Source organism: Podarcis bocagei (genome assembly GCF_964188305.1).
Source record: "Podarcis bocagei genome assembly, chromosome: 2".
Classification (NCBI taxonomy): domain Eukaryota; kingdom Metazoa; phylum Chordata; class Lepidosauria; order Squamata; family Lacertidae; genus Podarcis; species Podarcis bocagei.
Genome location: NC_138126.1, coordinates 47,739,232 through 47,750,829, shown reverse-complemented (window position 1 = coordinate 47,750,829; position 11,598 = coordinate 47,739,232). Strand labels below are relative to the sequence as shown.

Sequence of the window (11,598 nt, the reverse complement as noted above, 5' to 3'; positions counted from 1 at the left end):
CAGGGGAGAGCTGTCCCTGCCTCGGATAGCAGGGGATAGAACGCAACACAAACCTGAAACACATTAGCATGCACACAGTGGCTCCATGTATATTGGCAGTGCCTGGTGAAATAATTGCGCCCCTCCCAAGTTTGTGGGCATCGTGCGGGAGGCAACAGGCGGACTTTGCTGCCTGTGTAGTTACTTATATTTGTGACTGTGGGGGGCTGGACAAGTCAGGGTTTCCCAACCTTGGGTCTCCAGCTGGTTTTGGACTACAATCCCCATCATCCCTGACCGCTGGTCCTGCTAGCTAGGGATCATGGGAGCTGTAGTCCAAAAACAGCTGAAGACCCAAGGTTGGGAAACCCTGGTCTAGATGACCCTCGGACTCCCATCCAACTCTCTATGAACCAAGTGAAGGTCCTGTTCTTAAGCAGCACCTCAGCTATGGAATGTCCTTCCCACTGAAATGTGACTGGTGCTGATGCCAATAACATCTATCTGGCAAGTATCAGAACCAAATCCCACACTGTCTTTGCTTGCTGTTCCCTTTGGCCACACCCACATTTAAAGCCACACCACCTTAACTTTCCCTAAAGAATCTCAGGAACAGTAAAGGGTGCTGGGAACAGTGCCTTGGTGAGTGGTAAAGATCTGTTTTGTTTGTAAGTATCAGTAAATATGGGAAAGAATATAGGAAACAGTGCCTATGAACCCCATTTCAGCAAGGATTCAGGAATCCACTGCTTTAAATGTGTGGCATGGATGGGACTGTTACAAGTGGAAGATGATTTTGTAGCATCTGGTGTACACTAATATTCAGGATGAATCAAAAGCTTGAGGCCTTTTGCTATGTATCTCTAGATCAATACCAATCTCTCTAGTGCTCTCTTTCTCTTCCAACCTTTCCCCCTTTTGTTGGTACTAAAGCACTTACTACCACTAGCATTCTCCCCCTGCTCTGATCCGCAACATTAACAAATGGCAGAAGAGGGAGCATCTGGGCTTCTTAATATCAAAAAAATTCTCTGTCCTGGCAGGCAGGGTCATTGCTTCCTTTGTATATGTAGAGTCCAGATGTGCAGGGTTTGGCAGCGACATTTATTGGATGCAAACATTTCCCAGCATGACCTCGTGCGCAGTTGTGTCAGTGACCTCACAGTTAACGGCTGTGAGATCTGATCTAACCACCGTACATTTGTAGCTTACGCTCCCAGACCTTTTCCTTGCTATGACCAGCACTTGGGCATTCATGGGAAAAGATCCTAAAACAGATCTGTTGGGGGGGGGCGAGAAACAGAACGAGAAAGGTGTTAATGAATTCTTGGCAATGACAGGTGCCAGACCTTTTCAGCAGGCCTGGAAAACCCCAAGCAGTGCCCACCCCCTGGCTGTGCAACCAGATGTGCTGCCCTTGAAACAGCTGAGCTGGGTGGCACAGTTGCCTATTTGGGAGGAGATATGAGGTCATCTCAGATGGGGCTTTATATGGGAGGGGTTCCCATAGTGACAGACAGAGGTTCACCTTAGTAAGGGGTAGGGTGGGTAAAGTTCTCATTTTTCCATCTTCTCTGGAGCAGGCATTCATCCAAAACACTACAAAAATCAACAGAACCAGCCTTCAAGGGAAAAACACCCAGGGCAAGCTGCATCATGCCAGCTGCACAAAGAAATGCTCCCTGGTCCCAGCACAAGCGTATCGGTGCTGGGCTCCAGGGGCTGTGCACAGATTGTCTCTCTCTCTCTCTCTCTCTCTCTCTCTCTCTCTCTCTCTCTCTCTCTCTCTCTCTCTCCCCCCCCCCCCCCGTTTGCAAGCCTGAACCCTTGTAGAATAAACTGGGCTGGATTTGCAGGGAAGGCTCGGGTGCTGTTGGGCAGAGAGCTCTTCCATTAGAGGGGTGAAGTCAACAGGCTGCTCGCTGATGTGAAAAATGGTGATAGCAGCAGCGCTGCAAGTCTCACTGATGGGCACTGGGAAATGGCAGACTCCCATGACCTGCAAAGAAAACAATCAGTGTGAAAATGGAGCCAGTGAAGGAGCTGTAATTTTGGCTGGGTGCTGTCGCCATGCTGCAACGGAGCATGTGTCAGTGATGTGTGAAAGGGCAGGATGTAGGAAATCTCTAGCAGAGAGAGAGTTCTTCTGCACATTATAAGACTGTTTACAAAGGTTGCATGCCACTCCTAATCTCTGCCAAGCAGTAGCAAGATTCCAGGGGGTTCCAGGATTGTATTTCCATTGGCAAAATTGAGGGGCAGTGGAGCCTAGTTTCTTTAAGAAATATGGTTTCTTGTACACATATTTACACCTGGAGGTTTCAGTGGAGGGGGTATAGACCATTATGTTCCAAGAGTGTTTCTCCTTGCCACTCTCATAGCTTCAGCAAGCTTGGGTCTAGAGCAGCAGTCAGTCCTAGCTCCTCATCTCTTGGTGCAGCCTCCTCCAGCCAGCCCTATGATGGCCTTCCATACTTCTTCCTCCTTGTTCAAGAAACAGAGGTGAGAGGAGTCTGGGGTCTCTCCCACAGCAGCACACAAGCTTACCCTCTAAAGGAAGCTGATGATGCTATTCCGCATGTACCTCCGAAAACAGCCTTCTCAAATGTATGCATGTATCATTAATTTTATATTTCACCTTCCCTGCTAGGAGATAACACTCCCCCTCCCCATTGTATCCAATGACCCTGTGATGCAGGGTAGGTTGAAAAAAAGTGACTGATCCCAAGCCATGCAGTGAGTTTCATGATTGGTAAACCTCTCTAAACTAAATAGCACCAAAAGCTGCAACCTTTCCTTATAGGGGAGTTTGAGAACTCTCAAGGGGATGCCATCCAATTCCAGCAATTTGTCCATTTCTATTTTGCCTATTAGGCTGAGTGCCTCTGTTCCTCCAACTCCCATCCTACAATAGTCTGTTCAGGCAGTGGAAAGAAAGATGCAAAGAATCCATTCTGCTGGTGTTAGGGCAGGGATGACTGTTAAATGGAATGCTCTCCTTCACCAGATGTGATCTTTACTGTGTTTATAGAGCACAAACCCAGATGGAGCATCTATAAAAGAGGATCTTGAGTGCAGGGAGAGGAAGAGGAAGAGAGGACCAGGTTTAGGGCCTAGTGATTTTTGGAGCCTTCCTGAAATCTGCTTTCCCACAGCAGGGCTGAGGACACAGAGGGCATGGGTGCTGGCTCCCGAAAAGCTATAAATATGCCTCTTAGCAGCTAGCCTCCAGTGAAAACATGGGGCTGTGCCAGGGCTTGGTTGTGGCATCTGAAAAGCAGGCTGGTGTCATGGCACCAGGCATGAATAGCCAGGGGCTGTTTTGCTCAAATAAGGCAATCAACTCACCCAGGGAAAAGCTCCAGATTCCCAGGCTCCTAACCAGTAAGTCATGATGGCTGTGTTCTTCCTCCAGTGACAGAGGCAGCATATATTATTAATATGTCATATAATGCCAAGATGGCGTCTTGCAGATTCAACCCAGGCACTGTGAGAACAGGGTCTGAACCTGAAGGACCTTTGGCCTGATTCAGCTCCTCTTATGCAGTTAAGTACATTGAAAAGGTCCATCTTCATCTCTCTCCCCGCTTCCACTTTGAATGCATCCCATTGTCTTCCTCCCAGAGTGTTCTTTCCTTCTTTCTCCCACCTCGTCAAGTCCTCATTGCTTTACCCATTCTGTCTACTCTCTTTCCTCATCGCTCTCGCAGCATATTGTGCATCTTCACCCATTCTGGAAGCGAAGCATGGAGCTGCAGATAAATCGATGCTCACTTGACCAGTTCAAACGCCTGCCAGTAGGCGGCACATCAATGTGATTGAAGGTGCATTTCCCTGGTTAAAACGTCTCTGACTTTCGAGAGGACCCACATGCATCCCTACAGTGGGTGTTCTTTTGGAGGGTGGGCGGAAGAACATGGTTTCCAAAGTCTGGGAACACACAAAAATAAAAATATAACGCTAACATTGTTGCACAAACCAACAGCTGTTGCTTCAAACCTGGAAGGGCTGTGGCTGAGTGGCTGAGTGCATGGTTTGCACACCAAAGGAGAGACCTCCATCTGAAACCTTGGAGAGCTGCTGCCAGTTGGTGTCAACAGTCCCGAGCTAGATAGACCTATGGGCTGACTTGGTATAAGGCAGGTTCCTCTGTTTCCCAGGGTAAAAGGTGATCTTAGAACTTTTAATGTTATGCTATAGGGAAACCTTGGTAGACTGAGAAACTCCTAACCTGCCCCAGCCTGTACATCATGGCATGCAGCCTGCCTGCATCTCCTTGCCACCAACTTCTATCCCATAATCCTATGGCAACAGAGATAGGAAGTATCACTCCTGATCCAATCCATCCATAAAATAACCCCGTGTTACTGCACAAAACAGGAGTGTAGGCACACAGACCTGGTAAATTCTCTTGTCTTTACAGTGGATTCCAAACCAGTCATGGGATTTCGACTCTGCCCAGGAAAAATGTGTGACTGGCTGCCCCGACCCACTTGCTTCTCAGATTGCCTGTTGTGAACCTGGCAAGGGTCTGCTGGAGACTCCAGAGCAGAGAAAAGGAACTTATGACCTTCCAGATGTTGCAGGACTACAGCTGCCCTCATCCCTGACCATTCACCATGAAGCCCGGGGCTGATGGGAGTTGGAGTCCAGCAACACCTGGAGGACCACAGCAGGCTCTCCACCCCTGCTCCAGGGATGGATGGATGCTCTGCTAGAGAAGCAGGGGGAAGGCAGAGCATGAAGCAGCCCATCCACGAGTGTGTATGTGAGAGAGTGTCTCCACTCTGGGCAGTCCTATTCTGTTTGATTTTAGCTGCGGCTGGGTTTTTAGCATAACCATATGGCTAAGTGTTCCTGGAGGCAGTGGGAGGATGATTTGGCTTGCGCAGCATAAATATGAGCTGACCTGCTGTTCGTAACTTTTCAAAGGCAGATAAGTCTGAAGCTGTCGGAAGCCAGATGCAGGGTCCCTCCCCCATCCCCTCTGTTCAAAGAGATCCCTGCAGAACTTTTGCCAAGGTCTCCTTAACCCACCAACCCCCTCAGCTAGATTCGTGTGCTGCAAAGGGAGAAACCCCCCTTCTTGGCTCACGCAGCCTAGCTGCTTTCTCCATTAAATGCACTTATGATACTCATTTTTTTTGTATATACAGCTGGCCAAGTGCAACATCCAGTTTGGCCTGCTTTAGCTACCGGTCTGTCTGAGAACAGGGTCTTCTTTGGCGCCAGGGAGAGAGAGAGAGAACTCTGGCTTGTGGGCATCTTTGAGGTTGAAAAGGAGAATGGAGCAATAGCTTGATGGGGGATGTCACACTGATGGTCAGAAAGCTAACGTGCACAAGTTCAACTGGTTGGTAAGCCTGCCTCTTGTTTGTTTCCTTCCCCTGCAGCACTTGGCACAATCCTCTTTGTTGCGGCCATCTGGATTTGCTTTACAAGATGTATGACTTGCCTTTACAAGATGTATGACTTGCTCCGGCACAATGCATGAGGCTCGCTTGTCCTCTCTGCTTGCTGATGGTGATAATGCAGGCTAATCCATCCGGGGTGTTGATTGAAGAAGGTTTTTGTCAATGGGATGCCTGGGAATAGATTGACCATTGGATCCCATCTAGCAATAATGGGTGGAATTCAACACCACACTAAGCTGAAGTTCCTCAGCAGACTACAAGTGATGCTAGTGAAATGGGTTGTGGAAGATAAGGAGCTGGAAGTCAGCATGGCTCTCGTGACTGGTTGCTGTAGCTCCGATACTTCCTGCTGCACAACAAGCTTCCTCTAACGCAACTGTTCCACTGGATTTTCATATTATTCTCAGCCTTCTGATAAGGCAACAGTCCTTGTGTTTGGTGGTCAGAGAGGGTTGAATCTGGGCCACGGTAATAGCAAAACATGATGGAGTTCCATCACCCACATTCAGTCACTACAATGGGAGTTGGGGAAATAATGCCAGCTCCCAGGGCCTGCACGGGACATTTTGCTGCCAGAGGTGAAGCTGGAACAACTGGCTGCTGAACCTTACTTCAACACTGGTGATGAGACAGTGGCCACATGCACACCATATATTTAAAGTGCATGGCCTTCCCAAAGAACCCGGGGAATGGTAGTTTGTTAAGGGAGCTGGGAATTGTAACTCTGGGAGGCGTACACTACTATTTGCAGGGTTCTTTGGGGGAGGCAGTGTGCTTTAAATATAAGGTGTGGATGTGAGCAGTTCCTCTTTGGCAACCACTCGTAGCCGAGTAAGATTGTCTTCTGTGAATACGGTCTTAATAGTGAATCTGTAGGTGACTGTGGAGGCCAGTTCTGGATCTGCACATCCTTCCACAGTGGGGACATAGGTTTCTGGGTGGGAGTTGATCACGATGAGGATTTGCCAAATGTGCCTTCCTCTTAGCTTGTTTCTCCCTTTTGTCCTGAGTTTGTGCTTCTTTGAAGTCCATGACACCTTTGGTAAAGGCTGTTTTCCAACTGGAGCACTCACAAGCCAGTGTTTCCCCGTTGTCGGTGTTTATACTACATTTTTAAAGATGTGCCTTAAAAGTGTCTTTAAACCTCTTTTGTTGTCCACCGGCATTACACTTCCCATTCTTAAGTTGGGAATAGAGTTGTATCCATCACTGCACTTGAGGGCAGCAGGTTGACTGAATGGTACACACAATTTAGTTCTCTGGACATCTGGACACTGCTACCTGCCCTCCAGCTTTGGTCCTGAGGCAGCTGTCTCCCTCTTGTCTAATGGAAGAGCCAGCTCTCATCAGTCTTGCATATCTTTAATTCTTTCACTGTGGTTTGTGAACCAGCTGTTTTCCTTTCCTTTGCACATGCTTATGTCTTGACCTTTGCAAAAGGTGCTGAATCGGAAAGCCGTTGATTACACTGAAGATGCAGCACTCCTTGAGCACATGCCTTGCAAAAGTTTCAACATGCACTTAAGCTCTTTGTTCCAGACAAAGTTTCCTAGAGCAAGGAAGCTGAGTGATGGATCGCAAAGAATGAGCTACTACAAAGATGTGGACTTGGCTCTCAGGACTTTGCTATGTCAGCTCTGTGGGCCAGCTGCTGGATAAGACCAGGGTGCTGTGACTCAGAACCGAGGAGGCTGTTGAGTCATGCATTGCGGATGCTCAACCACAGCCCACCCAAACCTGAGTGAACCCTTCAGGGATTCAGTCTGGGAAAAGATCAAAGAAGCCGGATGCAGTCAATTTCAGAGAGATTCAGAGATAATATCTTTTTCTGTACCTCTGACCAGCTTTATTGCTAGCCCCACTCTCTGCTGCTTTTCCTGTGGAAAGGTGACAGTACGGAGAGGGTAGATGGACACTGGCTGATGCCCCACATGGGAATCCTTCTGAAATGAGAGAGTCAGGCCGGGGTGGGGTGGGGATTCAGAGCAAGGGAGCAAATTTTGTGCAGTATATACTCTCCCAGCCTCATCAGCCACTCCCAAGCCATTTATTTTAGATTAGAAGGCTGCGTCGCCAACATGCATCTTCCTCTTCAAAACATTTCAGGACAATGCCGCAGACCCCATTCCATCCTGTACCGGCCACTCAGGGCTGCTTCCCAAAGCACATTTTGTCCTTGGAATCTGTTTCTGAGAACACAAAACACACATATCATGTCAATTGCAAAAGGCACCCTCATGTCAGGTCTTCCTTCCAAATACGTTACATTTTCAAATAATTTTAAAAAGGAATATGCCATAGATATTTGATCCCATATTTTATTAACCCATTGACTGCCTCTCAAGCAGTTTACTTTAGGGGGCCTTCCATCACATCCTGGGCTGCCGAAATCCAAGAGGCAGCCATAACGTAGGACAGGAGATTTGGGATGTCATGCACTGCCTATGCTGCAAGGTACCATCAGGGCAGGAGTCGGGGGTCCCACTCAGCACAGGGAATAGGGCTGGTTCACCACATGTTGAATGAAGTGGAGTGACACACACTATCCTCTAAGATAATTCAGTCCAGAGCCTAGTTGCCTATCTGCACCACTTGCGCCTGGCCTTGGAGGCAGAGTCCTGGCCCCTTTGGCTGCCTATGACACAGCTCTGTGGAGCATGCCCGCCTTGAGAGACAGGGTTTGTCTGCAGTCCTTCTAATTCAAAGTGTGCCAACATGCCCTCAAGGGGCTGGCAATTAAGCTGCCTTTCTGAAGAGGCATGAAGCTTCCTTGTTACGGTCTGATAAATGCTGCATTAGTCATATTTCGATCTGGGCCAAGTGGGATCCGCTGCGGTTGAGGAGCCCAGCTGCTCCTGCCCTCCAGCCACTGAGCTGCAGAGTTGCCTGCCTGCCTGCCTGCCTGCCTGCCTCCTACTGCAGATCTGACCCCACCTGGTGAGGCTGAGCCGCCCCTGTCTGGTACATCACGTAGCGCTCCCAGGGCACAATGTTAGTCAGAGGTGGTGTGCATTGTGGTTTCTCCACTTTTCCAGACTGCCGTGAGCACGGGTAGTCAAAGCAGCTCGTTCTCCCCCCTCTTCTGTCAAAGACTCTTTGGCAGAGGATCAGTCCCCAGAGTCCATTTCCGAGCAGAGGCAGCTTTAGGGGGAGTGCAGCCAGTGTCAGAATCAAACGCAGGGAGCCCTGCAACTGCAATTTAGAATGGGGTGTGAGAGATGGGGGCACCAAATTTTGGCATCGCTCAGGGCGCTGCTGGAATTTGAGAAGCCAAGGTCCGCCATGGTTCAGAGGGTCCATTCAGAGGGCTGAGAAGGTGGTTGAGAGGACCCTTGAACATCCTGAAGCCATTGTGGGGTTACTTCAGTGTTCACCTGGCTCCAAATACAATCCACATTTCCTATGCGGATTTGCTGTACATGCAGGTTCACACGTATGCCGAGTAGGTAATGAGGCATCATGGGCTAAATCAGAAGCAGCCAATGTAGTGCCTTCCAGTTGTCATTGAACTCCAGCTCCCATCAGCCCCAGCCAGCATGATCAGGGATGAAAGGAGTTGGAGTCCATCAGCCTCTGGAGCATAGCAAGTTGGCTATCCCCGGGCTAAATTCTGAACAAATACACACTCAGCCCACCTTCTTAGGACATTAGTTTGGTTGTGTGAATTGGCCCTTGATCCTTCAAACTCAAGAGTCCAGACACCCCTTTGGCCCCCGGGATTTGCCAGTCAGGTTAACTGCATTGTTGGCATAGATTTAGTGATGGAACATCTTCTCCTGATGTACCTCTGTAATGACACACAAATGTATAATTCATTGTGTGAGCCTAGGCTGTCTCAGGGACAGAATGACATCACAAACCCTGAGTAGTCAAAGCATTTTCACTCTTAAGATGGTGAGTCCAGTGGCTGAGGGCTGGTGCCTAAAAAGGGAGCTGCTGGCCTGCTAGGTAGGTCTTCTGTGTGCTGCCACAGGAGGCATCTGGAGACCCAGCATAATCACTGTTGCACCTGCCTATGACCAGCGCAGAACCATAGGTCCACATACATACAACCTTGTTTGCCTGCCTCTTGCTCCCTTGTGCTACTCTTGGCATTTTCAGCCTGGTCAGAAACAGACAAAGGCACTGCTTGTTATGCTGCGAGTGCCCAGGCAACCTGGCCTTGGCGATGTCTAACTGGAGCCTTTTCTTTCTAACTGCACCTCTCCTTTCTCCTTCGGCTTTGCTGCTGCAAACGCCTCCCACCCTCACCCCAAAGAGCAGCTGGAAACAGAACGGTGAGCACGCCTTGGCCTGTTCCTTCTTCGAGGTAGCAGTGGAGGAGGGGAGCAGGGCAAAGGAGGAGAGGCAGGGAGGTGTGTGTGTGTGTGTGTGTGTGTGTGTGTGTTTGTAGCAGGAGAAAGCTCTCTGGCTCTCTTTGTTAATATACATTGGATTCCTTGGGGATGAGGCTGGCTCTGCTCAGCCATGTGGGTGGTCGCTCACTTTGCATCTTCCTCTCAGCAGGAAGACGGGGAAAGCCTGGTCCAGATGTAGGAGAGCTCTAAATGGCAACCTGCTCTGGCCAGTCCCCAGCAATTGCCTCCCTCCCTCACTCCCACTTTCAGTCCCTTGTGGAATCTCAACCTCCCGCTTCTTTTCAGGAGGCTCCAGCAGGCAGGATGGGAGCTGAGCCCCTGTTGAGCAAGGGTGACATCATGCAGCCTCCGCCAGGAGGGAGATCAGAAGAGGAATTTAAAAGGACTGGCATGCTTCGGCACAGAGAGATTTCACGTAGGGCGTGCCCATGCATCGTACCCAAGAAACCCCCCAAGTTGGGGTGGGTGATTGTCAGTGTCGGGTTCTATCAGTTTCTCATGTTCCCACTCTTACTTCTCCACATTTCCACTTTTTTTTTAAAGAAACTCCTCAGCATTTTTGTGCAATTCTCTTGCAATTTGCACCTTTTTATCTGCAGTTTTACCTAATATATGTATTATTATTATTTTGCAAAGCAGTCTCCCCTAATATAATGCATTTTATATTCTATTTTCACCGATCTATGCATTTTTTGTACACATGACATGGCTGGAGGACTACACTGCAAAATTCTGAGAAGTACAGTTTCAAAGAATAACATTGTTCCAGTTTGTGTATTTCTTCCAGAAAGTACTTAGGTTGGTTCACTTTTACGTGTGAACTGAATCAAAATTCTCCCTCAGGAGGGGTGTCTGCTTTTGGGGGAATTGTAAGTTGTGCAGTTGCTGTGCAGTGATGGCCTATATGAAGGAAGTAGTGGCATAGTGACAGAAGGCTTGCACCTCATCAGTTTTTTGTTTCGTTTTAGCATTGATATGTGCTCAAGACATTTTGCTGCCTGAGGCAGAGATGGTACCCCCTCATTTCTGGCTGACCTGGCCTCTGATTTCAACCACACCTTTCATTTTATTCTGTTGGCAACATCTGTCACAGAGCATCTGTCATATGGTGTTAGAGTGGAACTATCAAAGAAACTGATGCACATCATTGCTCCTATGCAAAAATATGAGTATGGACCAATAAATGCAGCAAAATGGTGTACACACCAGTCTCACAAATGCTGCTCCAATTCTTATTCTGGTTTCAGGTTACTGTTGTGTGCTTGATCATAAAGCCAAAGGAAGATTTTTAACAAAGGCATGGGTGAGTCCATGCTAGGCTTTTCTTCTGGTAGAGTTCCAGGTTCCTATTCCATATAATTCAGTGGAGGAGCAGCTACTTTGCCTGCAGGAGGGTGCAGGTTCACTCCCTGGCACCCCCAAGATAGGGCTGAGAATCTCCCCTCTCTGAAACCCTGAAGGGCCACAGTCATTCAATGTAGACAAGACTGAGCTAGGTGAACTAATGCTCAATTTAAGGAGGCTTCCGGTTTTCCTATATATGCATCTCCTCTCAACATCCCAGATGATGCAGCTCCAAAAACACTGTAACTATTCCATAATTTTGCCCAGTGGAATTGATTGGCAGTAGGTTTGAGACAGACCTAATGCCTGATTACCTTCTGGGATTTCCTGGTGTCATGAGAGCCACTGGATTAAATGGCATTAAAATGAGGTCAAACAAAGGCATGAAGTACACCTGTCCTGTATGAGAGCTAAGTGCCACCTCCATGAATTCCAGATACTGGAGAACAGGGCAAAGCTGCTGCCTTTGAAAACATAAGAAAAGCCTTAATGGATGAGGCCAA

The 11,598-nt window shown here is 48.5% G+C and overlaps 2 long non-coding RNA genes across 2 annotated transcripts; one reads left to right on the top strand and one right to left on the bottom strand.

Moving 5' to 3' along the window:
* Window positions 1-383: 383 nt before the first annotated feature.
* Window positions 384-10,003, bottom strand: LOC308581718. The gene is made up of 3 exons (XR_014005210.1): window positions 9,029-10,003; window positions 3,629-3,909; window positions 384-1,258 (listed from the first exon to the last, which is right to left on the bottom strand). It is a non-coding gene; the product is annotated as an uncharacterized lncRNA (long non-coding RNA).
* Window positions 9,589-11,394, top strand: LOC308581734. Its single transcript, XR_014005226.1, has 2 exons — window positions 9,589-9,670; window positions 10,001-11,394. It is a non-coding gene; the product is annotated as an uncharacterized lncRNA (long non-coding RNA).
* Window positions 11,395-11,598: the final 204 nt, after the last annotated feature.